Here is an 18,940-nt window from a genome sequence, read left to right as displayed (position 1 = left end):
TATGGAGGAAAGTCACATCCTCCATATAAAAGTTTGGAAGGTTTTAGAGCGCAAAAGAGAGAGACAGAGGCGTAAACGTTTGATTGGCTTCGGGGCGCAAAAAAAGAGAGAGAAAGAAGTGGATCCTGCGCGCCAAAGTTTGGACGACTTTGGAGCGCGCCAAAGACAGAGAAAAAGGAACTTCCCGTGAGCAAAAGTTTGGTTCTCTTTGGCTGCAAAAGAGGGAGACAAAGAGGAGCATCCTTCACGGGAAGAAAGACACAAAGAGGAGTATCCTTAACGCAATAGAAGAGAGAGGAAGAGGAACATCCCTCGCGGAGAAGTTTGGTTAGCTTTGGTGCGTAAAAGTGATTCCCTTTTACGCACAAGAGTTTGGCCTCTCCTTGTGCGCCCAAAGCGCAAAAACCTAACTTATCCAGGCAGAGGTTTCCCTGGCAGAGCTCTTGCGATTGGGATCTACTGCAAGCAAGCACCCAGAGGGATTCCTCCCCCTCTTTTTGCTCGTTCCTGACACGCGCCTGCGCGCACACACATCCACAGCTGGACCTCCAAGCGTGCAGGATCTCAGGCTGGAGCTTGGCGCTTTCTTCTCGCCTTTTGGGGGGTCTCTTCTCTCCGTTTCCAACTGGAGTTTTGGAGCAACATGATGCTGGAGGGACCCGAAGCCTTCCTCTCTTGAATCAGCCAAGAGATCTCCCTCTCTAGACACGAATCAAGGACTCTTCGCCCGTCTGAATCCAAACCCAAGTTTTCGGTCTCTGCTGCGCCGTGGAGAGAGAGGCATCCGCACGGGGATGTTGGAAAGGGGACGGAACCGGTTCTGACTTTCCTGCTGGGACGGAAAAGAGGTGAGTGGGTCAGAAAAATGGGGAAATGGGTGGTTACTATTTACTTCTTGTTGGAATCAAAATGCTACTGTTACTTAGTGGAAAAGGTGGTCCAGAATGGGTGAATCTACACTGTAGAGTGGATGCACTTTGACTTCAACGTGTCCCAAAGCTATGGAATTGTGAGAGTTGTAGTTTTGCAAGGTTTTCAGTCTTCTCTGGCAAAGAGTGATGAGTTTCTCCAAACTACAACTACAACTCCCAGGATTCCATGGCAATTAAAGTGGTATCAAACTGCATTAATTCAACAGTGTAGATCAGGCATGGGCAAACTTGGGCCCTCCCTCCAGGTGTTTTGGACTCCAACTCCCACCATTCCTAACAGCCTACCGGCTGTTAGGAATGGTGGGAGTTGGAGTCCAAAACACCTGGAGGGAGGGCCCAAGTTGCCCAAGCCTGGTGTGGATGCATGCACCCCAGGTGTCAGCTGAGATGGGAATGTGGGTTGTGAGTTTCCAGCAAAAGTCAAGCTGGGTTAAAATATATTTTTAGTCCACCGTCTCATTCTGCAAATTAATTTTCTTTGCAAACTTGGGGTGCATCCAAACTAGAAGGAATGCTGTTGGATATCACGGTAGAATGGTTAATGTATGAGTGACAGAGCAAACTATGGAAATGTCAAGTTTACTGCACAAGAAGTGACCAGATCATAAATGGAATGAAAACTGGATAACTTTGAAAGGAAAAGTATTATTTAACATCCTCAGGAACCCTTGCATCCATCTGTTGCTCTAGGGTGGAACTATACCTTACTTACTTACTTAGCTGTTCCCTCGTTGTCCGAATAGGATGGTCTTCCAAGATTGGTGTCCTGGTGGTAGGTCCATAGGTGGCTGTGGAGCCCTATTCTTGACCTGCATCTTCTCCTGCAGTGAGGGCATTGGTTTCCAGGTGGAAGGTGGTCCCGGTCGGGGTTGGCTTGACACACGTTCCTCTTGGCATGTTTCTTTCCTTCACCCTCCATTTGTGCCTCTTTAAATTCTACAGCACTGCTGGTCACAGCTGACCTCCAGCTGGAGCGCTCAAGGGCCAGGGCTTCCCAGTTCTTAGTGTATATGCCAGAGTTTTAAAGATTGGCTTTGAGCCCATCTCTAAATTTCTTTTCCTGTCCACCAACGTTTCGTTTTCCGTTCTTGATTTTGGAGTAGAGCAACTGCTTTGGGAGATGGTGGTTGGGCATTCAGACAATGTAGCCGGTCCAGCAGAATTGATGGTGGAGGACCATCGCTTCAATGCTTCTTCCAGCATGCTGATGTTTGTCCGCCTCTCTTCCCAAGAGATTTGCAAGATTTTTCAGAGGCAACTTTGATGGAGTTGAGAGTGACATCTGTAAACAATCCACATTTTGCAGGCATAGAGCAGGGTTGGGAGGACAATAGCTTTATAAACAAGCCCCTTGGTATCCCTACGGATGTCCCGGTCCTCAAACACTCTCTGCTTCATTCGGAAAAATTCTGCACTCGCAGAGCTCAGGCAGTGTTGTATTTCGGTGTCGATGTTGACTTTTGTGGAGAGGTGGTATGGGCAAACCCAGGCCTGGGGGCCAGATGCATCCCTTTGGGCTCTTTTCTCAGGCCCTTCTCTCTCTCTTTCACCATCATAGCCTTCTTTCCTTCTCTGTTTCCTTCCTTCCCTCCCTCCCTCCCTTCCATCCTTTCTTCCTTCCTTCACTCTTTCCACCCTCCTTCTCTCTCTCTTTCTCCCTCCTTCCCTCCCTCCCTCTCTTTTGTCTTTCCTTCCTTCTTTCTTTCCTTCTTCCTTCCCTCCTTCCTTCCTTTCCATCTTTTCATCCTTCCTTCCCTCTTTCCGCCCTCCTTCCCTCTCTCTTTCTCCTTCCTTCCCTCCATCCCTCCCTTTTGTCTTTCCTTCCTTCTCTCTTTCCTCCCTCCCTTTCTCCCTCCATTCCCTTCCACCCTTTCTTCCTTCTATCATCTTCTATCCTTCCTTCTCTTTTTCCTTCTTCCTTTCCTCCTGGGGGATGTTCAGCTGGGAGAAGAGAAGATAGATAGGGAACATGAGAAAGGGTGAGCTGACTCTCTGCTGCTCTAGAGACTAGGGCACAAGGGAGCTATGCTTTCAAATGGCAGGGGAAAAGGTTGGACTGAAAAGATAATGAAGAACTTCCTGAGAGTAAGAGAGAAGCCATTGAAATCCACAAGCATGTGGACAATTTCAACAGAAAGGAAGAAACCATGAAAATGAACAAAATCTGGCTAACAGTATTTAAAAAAACCTCTAAAATTATAACAGTAAATAAAAAACCAGGCAAAAACACAGGGAACTCCAGACAAGACAATCGGGAACACCTAATCACCTCTCAACAAAGGCATATCCCAGGCAGTAACTTAGGCAATCCTTCATTGTTTGAGTAGGATAGTCTTCCAGGATCAGGGTGCTCGTGGGTCGGTAGGTGACTGTGGAGCTCTATTCTTGACTTGCATCTTCTCCCTCAGTGAGGGCATTGGTTTCCATGTGGAAGGCGGTCTCGGTCGGGGTTGGCTTGATGTGCCTTCCTCTTGGCATGTTTCTCTCTTTCACCCTCTATTCGTGCCTCTTCAAATTCTGCAGCACTGCTGGTCACAGCTGACCTCCAGCTGGAGCGCTCAAGGGCCAGGGCTTCCCAGTTCTCAGTGTCTATGCCAGAGTTTTTAAGGTTGGCTTTGAGCCCATCTTTCAATCTCTTTTCCTGCCCACCAACATTCCGTTTTCTGTTCTTGAGTTCGGAGTAGAGCAACTGCTTTGGGAGACGGTGGTCGGGCATCCGGACAACGAGGCCGGTCCAGCAGAGTTGATGGCGGAGGACCATCGCTTCAGTGCTGGTGGTCTTTGCTTCTTTGTTGTCTTCCCAAGAGATTTTGCCAGATTGTCTTTTTATCTGCCCACTCTGCTTCTGAGTCTATTCAGGGACTTCCAAGTTGCCCAATCTTATAAACATGGTGGAGTTTAAAATTCATCATCGAAACTGACTGGAAATGCACAGACTAAATTCCCAAGGCATTAAGATAAAGTTTTTCCCTTGCCATTAAGTCCTGTCGTGTCCGACTCTGGGGGTTGGTGCTCATCTCCATTTCTAAGTTGAAGAGCCGGCGTTGTCCGTAGACATCTCCAAGGTCATATGGCCAGCATTACTGCATGGAGTGCTGCTACCTTCCCGCCAGAGCGGTACCATTTGATCTACTCATATTTGCATGTTTTTGAACTGCTAGGTTGGCAGAAGCTGGGGCTAACAGTGGGAGCTCACCCCGCTCCCGAGATTCGAACCTGGTGACCTTTTGGTTAGCAAGTTCAGCAGCTCAGCGCTTTAACTCACTGCACCTTATAATTATTATTTATTTCCAAGCCAGATTATATTTATTTAAATACTAGCTGTCCCCTGCCACACGTTGCTGTGGCCCAAATGGGGTTCTGTGTGGGAGGTTTGGCCCAATCATTGGTGGGGTTCAGAATGTTCTTTGATTGCAGGTGAACTATAAATCCCAGCAACTACAACTCCCAAATGTCAAGATTCTATTTTCCCCACACTCTACCAGTGTTCACATTTGGGCATATTGAGTATTCGTGTAGAGTTTGGTCCAGATCCATCATTGCTTGAGTCCATAGTGATCTCTGGACGCAGGTGAACTACAACTCCAAAACCAAAGGACACTGCCCACCAAACCCTTCCAGTATTTTCTGTTGGTCATGGGAGAACTGTGTGCCAAGTTTGGTTCAGTTCCAGTAAAAGGCCTCTCCCGGGTCTGGATCACGTCTGTTCTACTAATAGTCCAGGCATTTCCCAATAAAGCTGGGCTGTTTCGGCATCAGAAAATAAAGCCCAGACATTCATTGGTAATAACATTTATTAGACTCATAATAATAGTAATGATTATTATTTATATCCTTCTGTTTTTCTCAGTCCTGATCTCATGGTAGCTTTGAAAAATTAAAAAAAATAGTATGATCCTTCATCAAAAGGTCACGGTTTTGAAACTGGGGGGTGGGGTGAGCTCCCGCTGTCAGCCCCAGCTTCTGCCAACCTACCAGTTTGAAAACATGCTTCTTGGCAGGGGGTTGGACTGGATGGCCCACCCACAAGGTCTCTTCCAACTCTATGTTTTTGCCAACCTAGCAGTTTGAAAACATGCAAATGTGAGTAGATCAATAGGTACTGCTTCTGCGGGAAGGTAACGGTGCGCTTTGCAGTCATGCCTGCCAAATGATCTTGGAGGTGTCTACGGACAATGCCAGCTCTTTGGCTTAGAAATGGAGATGGCTATACTACTACACTATTTGTAAAGTATGTAAACAAACACAATATAGTCTATGCTGTGGTGCAGCTAGCTGATAGTCAGCTGCATTAAATCACCACTGACCAAGAGGTCATGAGCTCGAAGCCAGCCTAGGTTGGAGTGAGCTTCCGGCCATTAGCCTTGCTTGCTGTCAACCTTTGCAGTCCGAAAGACAGTTGCATCTGTCAAATAGGAAATTTAGGTACCAGGCTGCTGGTTCAAATCTGCGAGACAGAGTGAGCTCCTGCCTGTCAGCTCTAGCTTGCCAGGACAAGAGAGAAGCCTCCCAGCAGGATGGTAACACATCCGGGCATCCCCTGGGCAATGTCTCTGTAGATGGCCAATTCTCTCACACCAGAAGTAACTTGCAGTGTGTACTCAAAAACGATTTTAAAAAATCATCATTATCATCATCATCATCATCATCATCATCATGTTGTTGTAGTTGTTTGTACTCATGGACTGAGACCCAAAGTGGCGGTGGTGCATAGGGTCAAACCCTTGTGCCAGCTGGACTGCTGACTTTAAGGTTGGGTTGCTGACCTGAAGGCTGCTGGTTCAAATTTGTGAGATGGGGTGAGCTCCCATCTGTCAGCTCTAGCTTGCCAGGGCACGAGAGAAGCCTCCCATCAGGATAGTAACACATCCAGGTGTCCCCCGGGGCAATGTCTCTGTAGACGGCCAATTATCTCACACCAGAAGTGACTTGCAACATGTTCTCAAAGATGAGAAAAAAAATCATCATCATGTTGTTTGTTGTTGTTGTTTGTACTCCTGGACTGAGACCCAAAGTAGCGGTGATGCGTTGGGTCAAACCCTTGTGCCAGCTGGACTGCTGACCTGAAGGTTGGGTTGCTGACCTGAAGGTTGCCAATTTGAATCCACGAGACAGGGTGAGCTCCCATCTGTCAGCTCTAGCTTGCCGGGACAAATGAGAAGCCTCCCAGCAGGATGGAATGTGTTTTTGGGTGGCGAAGGAACTATGTGAGTGTGTGTGGGTGGAATGCCTCTGCCTTGGAGTTTCTGCAAGAAACCAAGAGGGAGCGACAGAGAGCCATGCTGTGTGTCCTGCGCATGGATTTTGTGCCATTTCTGGGGAGAGCAGATGAAGAAACAGTGGGTATTAAATGGGCTGCATCCTAGAACTGGAAGAGAGCTCCAAAGGTCATCCAGTCCAACCTCCTTCTGCCATGCAGGACAATACAATCCAAGCCTTCCTGACAGATGGCCATCCAACCACTGCTTTAATACCTCTAGAGATGGAGACTCCATCAGACTCGCTGGCAGCAGCAGATTCCACTGCTGAACAACTCTTACTGCCAGGAGTTTCTTCCAAATGTTTAGATGGAATTTATTTTCCTTTAGGATTGTTATAGGTTTTTCGGGTCGTGTGGCCATGTTCTAGAAGCATTCTCTCCTGACGTTTTGCCTGCATCTGTGACAAACATCCTCAGAGGTTGTGAGGTATTCCTCACAACCTCTGAGGATGCTTGCCACAGATGCAGGCGAAACGTCAGGAGAGAATGCTTCTAGAACATGGCCATACGACCCAAAAAACCTACAACAACCCAGTGATTCAGGCCATGAAAGCCTTCGACAATATATTTTCCTTTAGTTTGAATCCATTGCTCCATGTCATAGTCTATGAAGCAGCAGAAAACAAGTCTCTCCTCAATTTCCATTATTTAAATATGATTCTTTCTGATTATGACCTGTATCATAGTGGAATATGCTACTTAAGAGTCCATTAGAGTGTCTTTCTCTGGAGGAGGTTTTTTTCAGTGGAAGCTGGATGACCATCTGTTGGGAGGGCTTGGATTGGGTCTTCCTGCCTGGCAGAACAGGGTTGGTCTGGATGACCTTTGGGGTCCCTTCCGACTCTAGGATTTTATATGGAAGTATACAAAGCTGGGCCTCCTGGTGGCGCAGCGTGTTAAACCGCTGAGCTGCTGCTTGGAAAATTGGCTATTCAAATCTGGGGAGCAGGGTGAGCTCCCACTTTTAGCCCTAGCTTCTGTTCCTGGCAGGGGGTTGGACTGGATGACCCATGAGGTTTCTTCCAACTCTATGATTCTGCCAACCTAGCAGTGTGAAAACATGCCAATGTGAGTAAATCAATAGGTACCTCTTCTGCAGGAAGGTAACGGTGCTCCATGCAGTCATGCTGGCCACATGACCTTGGAGGTGTCTATGGACAACGCCGGCTCTTTGGCTTAGAAATGGAGATGGCTATACTATGAAGCAATATAACAGAATGCTTGTAAGGTATGTAAACAAACACAATATAGTCTATGCTATGGTGCAGCTTGCTGATAGCGAGCTGCATCAAATCACCACTGACTGAGAGGTAATGAGTTCAAAACCAGCTCGGGTCGGAGTGAGCTTCCAGCCATTAGCCTAGCTTGCTGTCGACCTTTTCAGCGCAAAAGACAGTTGCATCTGTCAAGTAGGAAATTTAGGTACCGCTTTATGCGGGGAGGATAATTTAACTAATTTACGACACCATAAAACCTTCCAACAGCGTGCAGAAGAATGAGGAAGTACTCAGTACTCTTCGGCTTAGAAATGGAGATGAGCACCAACCCCGAGTCGGACACGACTGGACTTAATGTCAGGGGAAAAACTTTACCTTTACTATGATCCCTATATTTCTGATGGATGTGTTTCTGAGCTTACAGTAGAAACAGAAAATTTGGGATAATAATGAACCCTATTGAAATGTAGGGATTTAGAGATATACCAGTGCAAGATATACCAATGCAAAGCTATACTAAAAAAAAAAATCCAGCTTTCCAATTGTCCTCCAAATAGGGGTCTCCAAATGTGTTGGGTCTCTTAACATCATCATCAAAATCATCACCATCATGAGCCATGGTGGCACAATGGGTTAAACCCTTGTGCCGGCTGGACTGCTGACCTGAGTGTTGGGTCACTGACCTGAAGGTTGCCAATTTGAATCCACGAGATGGGGTGAGTTCCCATCTGTCAGCTCTAGCTTGTTGGGACATGAGAGAAGCCTCCTAGCAAGATGGTAACATATCCGGGCATCTCCTGGGGAACATATTTGTATACAGCCAATTCTCACATCAGAAGTGACTTCCAGTATGTTCTCAAAAATGATTTTAAAAAATCATCATCATCATGTTGTTGTTGTTGTTGTTTGTACTCCTGGACCAAAACCCAAAGTGGCGGTGGCGGTGGTACATTGGGTCAAACCCTTGTGCCAGCTGGACTGCTGACCTTAAGGTTGGGTTTCTGACCTGTAGGTTGCTGGTTCAAATCTATGAGATGGGGTGAGCTCCCGTCTGTCAGCTCTAGCTTGCCGGGACACGAGAGAAGCCTCCCAGCGGGATGGTAACACATCCGGGCATCCCCTGGGCAACATCTCGGTAGACAGTCAATTCTCTCACACCAGAAGTGACTTGCAGTATGTTCTCAAAAACTATAAAAAAGTTATCATTATTATCATCTTCTTGTTGTTGTTGTTGTTGTTTGTACTCCTGCACTGAGACCCAGTAGTATAGCCATGGTAACACATCCGGGCATCCCCAGCAGGATGGTAACATCCGGGCGTCCCCGGGCAACATCTCGGTAGACAGTCAATTCTCTCACACCAGAAGTGACTTGCAGTATGTTCTCAAAAATGGTTTAAAAAATCATCATCATCATCACGTTGTTGTTGTTGTTTGTACTCTTGGACTGAGACGCAAAGTGGCGGTGGTGCATTGGGTAAAACCCTTGTGCCAGCTGGACTGCTGACTTGAAGGTTGGGTTGCTGACCTGAGGCTGCTGGTTTAAATCTGCGAGACAGGGTGAGCTCCCGTCTGTCAGCTCTAGCTTGCTGGGACACGAGAGAAGCTCCCATCTGTCAGCTCTAGCTTACTGGGATACGAGAAGAATGAGGAAGTACTCTTCGGCTTAGAAATGGAGATGAGCACCAACCCCCAGTCGAATATGACTGGACTTGATGCCAGGGGAAAACCTTTACCTTTACTTTATGCAAATCATATGCATAATATTCTTGGAGTGCTGGCTGGGGGATTCTGAGAGCTGCAGTCTCCAAACTCAAACTGCTCCAAGTTCTGTGAACTTGTCCCGTCTTTGAGCATCTTCCTGCTTTCCCTTTGACCGTTCCGCACTCCAGCTGTGAACCCGGCTCAGATTTGGCTCGATCGACCCGTCGTTCGTGTTCTTTATTGGTCTGGCTCCGGCGACCAGAATCTGTGCCAGGAACATGTTCTGTAAATTGTTTTGAGTGGTTCAGTCGTTGCCTCCAGCCGTAAATATTAGTTGCTGTGAAACATTACGTAAGGGCAGGGTTGCACAGGAGAGCATGTATTGCAGAAGTGGAGTCCAGGGATATGAGGTTGGAGTTTCTGGTGTCAAAGCAGAAAAAAAATCTGCGGTGCACAGATGGAGTGTAGACAAAATAATTGCCCAAAAGTAAAAAATAGACATTTCAATTTCCAAAAGCAAACTTTGATTTTGGCATTTTATAGAACCCAATTTTATATAATTATATATATTTGTATTGCATTGTATATAATTGAGTATTTTGAGTATCCAATGTGGGTCCTGGAACCAAAGGATCCAAGTACTTACAAAGGAGCAAATCTACATATTTATCAATTAATTTGCATCTGAACAGACCTCCAACAGACAGGAGTTCTTTGTCCCACGCTGGTCATTCCACAGATATATAAACCCATTTTCCTACTTCCAACAGACCTCACTACCTCTGAGGATGCTTGCTATAGATGCAGGCGAAACGTCAGGAGAGAATGCCTCTAGAACAGTGTTTCTCAACCTGGGTGTCGGGACCCCTGAGGGGGTCGTGAGGGGGTGTCAAAGGGGTCACCAAAGACCATCAGAAAACATAGTATTTTCTGTTGGTCATTGGGATTCTGTATGGGAAGTTTGACCCAATTCTATTGTTGGTCGAGTTCAGAATGCTCTTTGATTGTAGGTGAACTATAAATCCCAACAACTACAACTCTGAAATGTCAAGGTCTGTTTTCCCCAGACTCCACCAGTGTTCACATTTGGGCATATTGAGTATTCGTGCCAAGTTTGGTCCAGATCCATCATTGCATGAATCCACAGCACTCCTCTGTGTATAGGTGAACTACAACTCCCAAACTCAAGGTCAATGCTCACCAAACCCTTCCAGTGTTTTCCGTTGGTCATGGGAGTTCTGTGTGCCAAGTTCGGTTTAAATCCATCGCTGGCGGAGTTCAGAATGCTCTTTGATTATAAGTGAACTATAAATCTCAGCAACTACAACTCCCAAATGACAAAATCATAATTTTTTGAGTGATGGTCACTCCTTGTGTTGTGAGACGTTTTGTTGCCAAATTTGGTGTGATTTCGTTCATTGGTTCTTTTGTTTTTAAGGTACTCATTATGCACAGAGCATTTTTTATATATAGATTTGTATTGCATTGTATGTAATTGAGTATTTGAGTATCCAATGTGGGTCCTGGAACCAAAGGCTCCATGTACTTACAAAGGAGCAAATCTACATATATATCAATTAATTTGCATCTGGACAGACCTCAATACCTCTGAGGATGCTTGCTATAGATGCAGGCGAAACGTCAGGAGAGAATGCCTCTAGAACATGGCCATATAGCTCTTTGGTTCCATGAACTCTATATTTGAGCTGCTTAAAGTATGCAGTGGTTCTCAACCTTCCTAATGGCGCGACCCCTTAATACAGTTCCTCATTTTGTGGTGACCCCCAACCATCACCCCAACATTATGAATCGCCATGTAAATAATGATCTTCAGGATTTATTTTCATTCACCGGACCATATTTGGCACAAATACCTGATATGCCCAAATTTGAATACTGGTGGAGCATTGATTTTGTCATTTGGGAGTTGTAGTTGCTGGGATTTATAGTTAACATGTAAACAAAGAGCATTCTGAACCCCACCAACAATGGAATTGAACCAAAGTTGGCACAGAGAACTTCCATGACCAACAGAAAATACTGTTACTGCCCAAATGTTAACACTGGTGGGGTTTGGGAAAATGGACTTTGACATTTGGGAGTTGAAGCCGCTGGGATTTGTAGCTCACCTACAATCAAAGAGCATTTGAACTCCACCAACAATGAAATTGAACCAAACTTGGCGTACAGAACTCCCATGACCGATAGAAAATACTGGAAGGGTTTGGTGGGCATTGACCTTGAGTTTGGCAGTTGTAGTTCGCCTACATCCAGAGAGCACTGTGGGCTCAAACAATGATGGATCCGGACCAAACTTGGCACAGATACCCAATATGCCCAAAATGTGAACACCGATGGGCTTTGGGGAAAATAGACTTTGACATTTGGGAGTTGTACTTGCTGGGATTTATAGTTCACCTACAATCAAGGAGTGTCCTGAACCCCAATGATAGAATTGGGCCAAACTTCTCACACAGAACCCCCATGACCAACAGAAAATACTGTGTTTTCTGAAGGTCTTTGGTGACCCCTCTGACACCCCTTCACGACCCCCCCCCAGGGGTCCCGACCCCCAGGTTGAGAAACACTGAAGTATAGAGACAGTAGAAGTGTATGGCTTTCCAGATTCAATGAAATACAACCCCAAGCAGTCCTAGCCAAAAGTTTTCCCCAAAGTAACTGGGAAAATGGGAAGATAGAGGAGTAATTGGAGCTGTTTCTGCCAAATGGACAGAGTTGAGGTTTTGCATCTTTGTCCTTCTCGAAATATTAAATTCTGTTCCAGCATCTTTTGACTTTAGCATTACTTTGAGCAGCTGAAACAAAACAGTTTTGGGATTCTTTGAGCTGACGCTTGCTCTTTGGGTTCGTGGCGGTTTGGCTTTCGCCCCATCGGGAACATTGAGATTATGCAGCCATATTTTGATTGTGTAACCAGGGATATTCTTGCTCGTGCATTGCGTTGCCAGATTTGGAAAAGGAAGGGAAAAATATAGAAGGAAAGGGAGAGGAGAGGAAAACAGAGAGGGACATGAAGTGGAGGAGAAAGGACAAGAAGAAAACGGGAAACATTCCTTGAGAAAAATCATGGGATTTATAGTTTGGTTAGGCACCAGCACCCTTTTGCAGAGAAGGCTGAAGAACAGTTCCCAGGATTCCATAGCACTAAGCCATGGCATTTAAAGTGGTGCCAAACTACATCAATTCTACGAGGGTTGAATGAAAAGTAACGCCTCCACCTTCATTACTTGAGTTTGGATGGGTTTTTAATAAATCAAACGGCGAAATAATTCCGTTTTCTGTTCTTGAGTTCGGAATAGAGCAACTGTTTTGGGAGACGGTGGTCAGGCATTTGGACAATGTGGCCGGTCCAGCCGAGTTGATGGCGGAGGACCATCGCTTCAGTGCTGGTGGTCTTTGCTTCTTCCAGCACTCTGACATTTGTCCGCTTGTCTTCCCAAGAGATTTGTAGGATTTTCCGGAGGCAGCGCTGATGGAATCATTCCAGGAGTTGCATGTGACCTCTGTAGACAGTCTACGTCCCACAAGCGTATAGCAGGGTTGGGAGGACAATAGCTTTTTAAACAAGCACCTTGGTATCCCTTGGTATCCCTACTCTCTGCTTCATTTGGAAAAATGCTGCAGTCGCAGAGCTCAGGCGGTGTTGAATGTCAGTGTCAATGTTGACTTTGGTGGAGAAGTGGTTGTCAAGGGAGCTGAAATTGTCAACATTTTCTAATGTTGCACCACTAAGTTTGTGGACTAGTAAAATTGTGAACAACGCGTGATTTTCATTCCACCACAGGGTTGTCCTAGAATGCATCTACACTGTGGAATTAATGTGGTTTGATACTATTTTAACTGCTGTGGCTCGATAGTATAGACTCATGGGAGTTGTAGTTTAATGAGACACCAGCCAACTCACAGGAATCCATAGCACTGAGCCATGGTAGTTAAAGTGGTGCCAAACTGCATTCATTCTGAAGTGTAGATGCACCCCTTAGTATTCCATGCCAGTTGCTGCAGACAATCCAATGGGCCCCTTTCCCAAAAGTTTGGGGTTCCAAGTGTGCAAAATTGTGGTCTTTCCATCCATCGAAGGAAACCAGGTGAACTGGAGAAGTTCTGCTCAAATTTAGAACTCTAGCAATGGAAAAATGAGAAGCAGGAACATGCACGGAGGTCTGTTTGTGTCCAGACAATAGATGTCTTGTTATGAAAATGCACAAACACTTGGAACCCAGGAATGGAAAATATATATATTTTAAGAGCATCAAGCTGTCAGTTCCGTGAGTCTGTTTATCTGGTGTTCCGATAAATATTGTGGCAGAACACAAACTTTTCAGGATCCAGGTTTTTGTTTAGTTGTAGCTCACACAGCAGTACCATCGCTTTCTCTCTTTCCTCTTCTCTGGAGCCTTTCCTTGCATCTACACCAGCGTTTCTCAACCGGGGGGGGGGGGGGGTTTAGGGGGTGTCAGAGGGGTTGTCAAAGACCATCAGAAAATACAGTATTTTCTGTTGGTCTTGGGGGTTCTGTGTGCCAAGTTTGGTTCAATTCCATCACTGGTTGAATTCGGAAGGCTCTTTGATTGTAAGTGAACTATAAATCCCACCAACTACAACTCCCAAATGTCAAGTCTATTTTCCCCAAACACCAGTGTTCACTTTTGGGCATATTGAATCTTCGTGCCAAGTTTGGTCCAGATCCATCATTGTTTGAGTCCATAGTGCTGTCTCGATGCAGGTGAACTAAAATTCCCAAACTCAAGGCCAATGCTCACCAAACCCTTCGAGTATTTTCTATCAGTCATGGGAGTTCTGTGTGACAAGTTTGGTTCAATTTCATCGTTGGTGGAGTTCAGAATGTTCTTTGATTGTAGGTGAACTATAAATCCCACCAACTACAACTCCCAAATGTCAAAGTCTATTTTCCCCAAACTCCTCCATTGTTCACATTTGGGCATATTGAGTCTTTGTGCCAATTTTGGTCTTGATTCACCATTGTTTGAGTCCACAGTGCTCTCTGGATGTAGGCAAACTACAACGCCAAAACTCAAGGTCAATGCCCACCAAACCCTTCCAGTATCTTCTGTTGGTCATGGGAGTTCTCTACACCAAGTTTCCATCGTTGGTGGAGATCAGAATGCTCTTTGATTGTAGGTGAACTATAAATCCCATCGACTATAACTCCCAAATGACAAAATCAACCCCACAAGTATTCAAATTTGGGCACATTGGCTATTTGTGCCAAATTTGGTCCAGTGAATGAAAATACATCCTGCATATCCGATATTTACATAACGATTCACAACAGGAGCAAAATTACAGTTATGAAGTAGCAATGGAAATAATGTTATGTTTGGGGGTCACCACAACATGAGGAACTGTATTAAGGGGTCACAGCATTAGGAAGGTTGAGAACCACTGGTCTACACTGTCAAATTAATGCAGTTTGACACCACTTTAAATGCCATGGCTCAGTGCTATGCATTCCTGGGAGTTTTGGTTTTACAAAGTCTTCCAAAGAATGCTGGTGCCTCTCCAGACTACAAACCCCATGATTCCATAGCATTGAGCCATGACAGCTGAAGTGGTGTCAAAACTGCATTTATTCTGCAGTGTAGATGCAGTGGAAATGGGAGCAGCAGGAAGACATTGATTGAAGGTCACAAACCGATAGTGTGTGCTAGTCTGAAATCCCATTTTGGGTCAAAACGCGGCTGGAGATGTGTTATCTCCGGTTGGTCTCAGCAGGGAACCCTATTATGGCAAAGGAAAGAAATCTAATTAGCCACTGGTTTGTCGATCCATTAACTCTTCTAAAATCCTCTCTGAGCTAAAAAGGGGACAAAGGGGCCACTTGGAAGCTCACTTCGGAGAGTTTTCTCGCTTGCTTTGCAATTGCAATCGATTCACTTTTCATATTCATTGACTTTTTAAATTGTTGGCTGCACTGTAGAATTAAATGTAGTTTGATCCTACTTGAAATGTCACGGGTCAGTGCTTTGGAATCCTGGGATTTGTAGTTTGTTGAAGTACTAATAGAGAAGGCTTAAGACCTTGAAAAACTGCAATTCCCAGGATTGCATGGCAACTCAAGTGGTTTCAATTCGCACTCATTCCACAGTGTAGATCGGCATTTCTACACTGTGTAAATCCTAGCAACTACAACTCCCAAATGTCACAGTCTATTTTCCCCAAACTCCACCAGTATTCACATTGGGGCATATTGAGTATTCATGCCAAATTTGGTTCAAATCCATAATTGATTGAGTCCATAGTGCTGTTTGGATGCAGGTGAACTACAACTCCCAAACTTAAGGCCAATGCCCACCAAACCCTTATAGTATTTTCTGTTTGTCATGGGAGTTCTGTGTGCAAAGTTTGATTCAATTCCATGATTGAATGCTCTTTGATTGTAGGTGAACTATATATCCCAGCAACTACAACTCCCAAATGACAAAATCAATCCCACCCAACCCCACCAGTATTCAAATTTGTGCGTATTGGGTATTTGTGCCAAATTTGGTCCAATGAATGAAAATACATCCTGCATATGATTCATAACAGTAGAGCTGTTCAGCAGTGGAACTCTCTGCCCTGGAGTGTGGTGGAGGCTCCTTCTTTGGAAGCTTTTAAACAGAGGCTGGATGGCCATCTGTCAGGGGTGCTTTGAATGCAATATTCCTGCTTCTTGGCAGAATGGGGTTGGACTGGATGGCCCACGAGGTCTCTTCCAACTCTTTGATTCTATGATTCAAAATGACAGTAATGATGTACCAACGAAAATAATGTTATGGTTGGGGATCACCACAACATGAGGAAGTGTATTAGGGGGTTGCAGCATTAGGAAGTTTGAGAAACGCTGGCTTAAGACCTTGGAAAACTGCAACTCCCAGGATTACACGGCAACTAAAGTGGTTTCAAATTGCACTCATTCCACAGTGTAGATGCACCCATAGCTACCTTGGATTCCCTATTTTGGGAGAACTTCAGGATCAAAACAAACAAAATGCGTGTTTTAATTGTCTGGGTATTCCTCATCCTTCCTTAGCACTTTATGTTTTCAAATCGTTCTCGGTCGTTTTGCATTGATTTCAAATATGTGTTGCCCTGAGATCTGATGATACAAGGCAGGATATGGCTGTTTTAATCAATCAATAATAAACTGGGTCACAGGTTCATCGCTCAGGCTAAAATGCCTTGTTTGCTGAATGATGGGAGTTGCAATCCCTATCCAGCCCCAAAAAATGCTCCCATGCTTTGCTCAATGGATAGGATAAATGAAATCAATAAAAAAGATTTAGTGGAAACGGGCGCATTGGGAGGGCTTCATGCCCGAAGTGGGTTATGAGAAATCTGAAGCATCCCTTTGGGGCATCATGTGGCCAAGAGAGGTTAGTGGGGTTAAAGGGGAAGCGTGGGACAAAGTGCATGGCGTGTACTGGATGTGTGTTTATGTGTCAAAGGAAACAGAGAACAGAGAGCAGGAAAAAAAGCAAACATATGTAGTGAAATGAAACTATTTTGGAGTACATTTATACCTCACTCTACTTTGGAAGCACAATAGCATCTTCATCTGACAACATTATTCTGGTTGTTGTTCTTGTTGTTGTTGTTCTTGTTGTTGTTGTTGTTGTTGTTGTTGTTGATGTTGATGATGATGATGATGAAAGCCTTATTTCTACAGTGTAGACCAGTCATGGGCAAACTGTGTTGGAGCAGGTGAGAAATCAGTTAGTGTGCGTGTGTGTGTGTGTGAACTGTAAAATAAGATGAATGAAGCTCACTTTGCCTGGGGAGATGGCTGAGACTGGGACTTTTGGATACTGTTACATTTTTTCAGGCGTGAGCTATGCAGGTGCTTGCAGAGGAGTACATTTATTTACTACTCTACTTTGGAAGCACAACAGCATCTTCATCAAGCAACGTAGGTATTATTCTGGTTGTTGTTCCTGTTCCTATCCCTGTTGTTGCTGTTGATGATGGTGATGATGACGATGATGAAGGCCTTATTTCTACAGTGTAGACCAGTCATGTTGTTGCAGCATGTGAGAAATCAGTTAGTGTGTGTGTGAGTGTGTGAACTGTAAAATAAGATGAAAGCACAATAGCATCTTCATCAAGCAACGTAAGTATTATTCTGGTTGTTGTTCCTCTTCCTATCCCTGTTGTTGTTGATGATGATGACGACGACGACGATGAAGGCCTTATTCCTACAGTGTAGACCAGTCATGGGTAAACTTTATTGGAGTTAGTGTGTGTGAGAGTGTGTCAACTGTAAAATAAGATGCATGAAGCTGATGGGTTGAGCTTCGCCCAGGGAGATGGCTGAGCCTGGGACGTTTGGATACTGTTACATTTTCAAACTTGAGCAATGCAGGTGCTTGCAGAGAAGGAGTACATTTATACATCACTCTACTTTGGAAGCACAATAGCATCTTCATCCGGCAACGTAGGTATTATTCTGGTTGTTGTTCCTGTTGATGATGATGAAGACCTTATTTCTGCAGTGTAGACCAGTCATGGGCAAACTTTGTTGGAGCATGTGAGAAATCAGTTAGTGTGTGTGTGTGTGTTAACTGTAAAATAAGATGCATGAAGTTGATGGGTTGAGCTTTGCCTGGGAAGATGGTTGAGACTGGGACTTTTATACGCCACTGTAAATTTTCAGTTAGCACAGGCAAACAAACCAATCTCAGGCGCTCTGCCAGAATGAGGGAGAGATTGATAACAGAGTCAAGGCTGAAACGAAATCTGTTCCTGGCCACTTGGGACATAGGAGATAAAAGTGCCAAGTACAGAATCTGTAGTCAGACGAAGCAACGTTGGAATTGAGTCAAGATATCTTCCCAGGTCCATGGAATTGATTCATGATTCAAGTTCTGGAGTTTTCCTTGGAAGTTTCAGTATTTGTTTTTCATGAACTCGGATGGACTGATTTCCTGGACTATTTGCTACTGCTTATCTTTCTACCTAATTGGATTTACCTGTTTTTATGGAGCTTTTTACTGCTACTGCTTTTAAAATATCGTCAATAAACTGCTTGCATTCTACTCAGCTGTGTGGTGTTTAAAGTCAGAGGGCATTCCTGACGTGGAGTGCAACACTCCAGGTGTTTTGGACTTCAGCTTCTACGATGCTGTTAGGAATTGTGGGAGTTGAAGTACAAAACAGCTGAAGGGCTGAAGTTTGCCCATACCTGGTGTTTGCACCTTGAATCTGCTGAATGAATGCAGTTTTGTTCCACATTTAATTGCATGGCACAATGCTGAGCACTACCGGGAGTTGAGTTTGGTGAGGCCGCAGCACTCTTTGGTAGAGAAGGCTAAAGACCTTATTCAACTATAACTCCCAGGACTCCATTGCATTGAGCCGTGGCTGTTCCAGTGATGCCAAACTGCATTCATTCTGCAGTGTAGATGGACCCTTGGTTTTATCAATGCACCATTACACTAGGAAACAAAATTTGAAAACATTTCTGTTCCTGCTTCAAAAGTGTTATTTCCTGTTTACTGGCGCGGTCCTTGCTTTGAAAATACTTGTTCTACTCCGGAGTTTTTGTTTTTGTGGCTGCCACAAACTAGGTTGAATGGGTTGAGACTCGAAATAGTCATTGAAAAATGAGAGCAAAATGTGCCCTTCTCGCAAAAACAAAGTTTGTGCAGTTTCACAAACTTTTCCCATCTGCAAAGTTTTTGGAGTAGATCAGCTGCTTTCAAAGTAAGGACAATTCCTTGTGAGCTTGAACTCCAGTGGCCTCGTGGCTGTATTGAAGCAATTCTGACCATACGGACATGAGGTGACACTGAGCAGAGGTTTTTGA

General features: G+C 44.8%; 1 protein-coding gene across 1 annotated transcript in view; it reads left to right on the top strand.

Annotated features, from left to right (window-relative positions):
* Nucleotides 1–374: 374 nt before the first annotated feature.
* GJC2 (gap junction protein gamma 2) overlaps nucleotides 375–18,940 on the top strand; it is an 83,337-nt gene continuing 64,771 nt past the window's right edge. The window contains exon 1 of the mRNA XM_060782678.2: nucleotides 375–848. The gene's annotated coding sequence lies outside the window, so the exon portion shown is untranslated. The remainder of the gene's footprint in view (nucleotides 849–18,940) is intronic.

The sequence above is a fragment of the Anolis sagrei genome, chromosome 6 (genome assembly GCF_037176765.1).
Source record: "Anolis sagrei isolate rAnoSag1 chromosome 6, rAnoSag1.mat, whole genome shotgun sequence".
NCBI lineage: Eukaryota > Metazoa > Chordata > Lepidosauria > Squamata > Dactyloidae > Anolis > Anolis sagrei.
This window is presented reverse-complemented; position numbering and strand designations above follow the sequence as displayed.